The sequence below is a fragment of the Grammomys surdaster genome, unplaced genomic scaffold (assembly GCF_004785775.1).
Source record: "Grammomys surdaster isolate TR1022 unplaced genomic scaffold, NIH_TR_1.0 319669, whole genome shotgun sequence".
NCBI lineage: Eukaryota > Metazoa > Chordata > Mammalia > Rodentia > Muridae > Grammomys > Grammomys surdaster.
The window spans coordinates 15,166-17,454 of NW_021627118.1; the positions used below are offsets into that span (position 1 = coordinate 15,166).

Genomic DNA, 2,289 nt, shown 5'->3' on the forward strand with positions numbered 1-2,289 from the left:
AGTCTCACCTCAGTTCCAGATTCCAGACAGTATTCTTTCTCCACCATCTTATGCCCCTGCCAGATGCAAAGCGCAGCTGGTGTGTGTGGAATCAATGTGGCAACCCATGGACTGCAGCATGCTTAACCAGATCACCTCTCTTGGCCCAAACCTTGCACAGCCTCGATAAGCCAAGTTGCCTCGTGGGGCCCAGTGTACTTAAATAAAGTCATTCCGATAGATTAAAAAAAAAAAACAGAACTCCAATGAACTGGGGTCTTGGAGACAGGACCTAATCAGAGGTCATGGAGGATTGCTGTTTACTGGCTTAGTCTGCATTGCTTTGCTCAGTCCTAGTTCATGGTACCACCTGCATTGGCTAGGCCCTTTGACATCTATCACTGAATGGTGCAGAGGAATTACTGAATGTGGTAAGTCCTCAGTGAATGTGTATTTTGACAGAGTCATGACCATGCTAAGGATTTCAAAGACCTTGAAAAATAGAATATTTAGCAAAGCTGTCTCCTTATATGGACCAGGCCCAAGAGAAGTGGCATAGCTTTCCTTGAGAGTCTGAGTCTGGGTGTTTACAGAAGATTGATCAGGGTGTGCAAGACAGCAACTGCAGCTTCTTCCTCCAGCATGTTTACCGCTTGAAGGTCTCAGAGACCTCCCAGAGAGACTAGCTAAGCCCTTCCTCTGAGCCATACCTAATAAACATGCTGAAGTTCTTAGTTGGGGGAGGGAGGTGTTAGAACATTTTCTAATTTTACTGAATGCTTGTCTCTGTGTCAACCTTCTCTTCATTCCTCATAGCCCCTACTGAGGTTTGAGGACCCAAGCCATGCAAGTCACAAAAAAAAAAAAAAATCACTATTAAGAAATTGAACCACAGATTTGCCTTCAGACCAGTCTTATGAAGATATTTTGTTAGTTGAGAAGCCTTCTTCCTTAATGACTCTAGCTTGTGTGAAGTTCACATAACACTAACCAGCACAGGCTCCTTTCTGAATGCAAACAAACTCAGTTTGTTAGTTGAAAGGTGGCTGGTTGCTTTTTGGACAGATCACGCCAGGCCAGCAGAATCCCACAAGAAGGGTTTTTTATTAGATGGAAGAAGAACTAATGAAAAGAAGAAAAAGAGGGCGAGGGGACAGAGTCTCTGTTATTCAGGCTGTGGTGTAGATGCCAAGCAATAAATAATGTGCATCACCATACACAGGTAATGTGGGTGAGACGTGTGCTGTGAGTGTGTGGCGGTTGCCATGGCAATGGACACAAGCCGGCCCTTGTTGCCTAAGGATGATGTCATCGTTGGATTCAGAGGTTAGCTATAAACCACTTCTGATGCTAACATACCTCCCTTATTCTTACCATAAAGAGAGGGGAAAGGGGGGGAAGGGGAAGCCAATGGTGAAAGGGGAATAGGGTGTAGGATCTCTTAACCCACTTTCTCCTGTTGAGGGGCTTTGTCAGTTTTGCGGTGTAGCTGACTTTCACATCAGGGTCCACTTGATAGTCGTTGGCATAAGGCTGCTCCTCTGTGGATAGAGGCTGGTAATCCTGTAAAAGGAACCGATTGACTGTTTGGTTGGAAATTTTTTGAATTTGTCATTGAAGGAATGTGGAAACAAGATTAATGAGGCAGGGAGGAAATAGTAATGCCAGGAAAATGAGAAGAGGCATTAAGAAGAGCAGTGTCCATTTCTACATAGGGTTTTCAAAAATTCAGGAATTGCAGGCCTCACGTTGTTCCCTGAGATTCTGGATGTCTGGTTTTAGCTGCTGGATTTCATTTATTACTAACCCAAGTTTGATGATGTAGAAACAGCATTCTTCTTGGACAAACAGGCAAAGACCACCTTCTTTAGCTGTCAGGACATCTAGTTCCCCTGTCAATTCTGAAGCACCACTGCTGCCAAAGAATCGCTTTGTTTCTGGATGTTGAGCATGGTTTCAGACACTCCTTGAAAACCATTGTCAAGCTGGGAAGAGAAGTTACTGTATAGGGATAGGAGTAGTCAGCCCTGCTGTTCCAGCACCAGCACCTACAACTACTCCCGTGGCAACCTGGAATGGCACAACCTGAACTGCCCCTTCTTATCATGTTGGGCATGTATCGTGTCAAAACCCTGGATTGGTAGAGGCTCTTTTCCATGGATTACTCCTACTTCAGGGAAAAGGAACACCAATGTGCAAACTCCTGATCAGCTGGCAGGTAGGTGATGATATACCTGAGTGTCACAAAGAATTGACGGGTTTTGGACTGCAGGGCACTGTGGCAGAGATGAGGTATCAAGGGTTGTGGTT

General features: G+C 45.0%; 1 long non-coding RNA gene across 1 annotated transcript; it reads right to left on the minus strand.

Moving 5' to 3' along the window:
* Positions 1–1,066: 1,066 nt before the first annotated feature.
* LOC114616409 lies at positions 1,067–2,011 on the minus strand. Its single transcript, XR_003710627.1, has 2 exons — positions 1,787–2,011; positions 1,067–1,542 (listed from the first exon to the last, which is right to left on the minus strand). It is a non-coding gene; the product is annotated as an uncharacterized LOC114616409 (long non-coding RNA).
* Between the last annotated feature and the right edge of the window lie 278 nt (positions 2,012–2,289).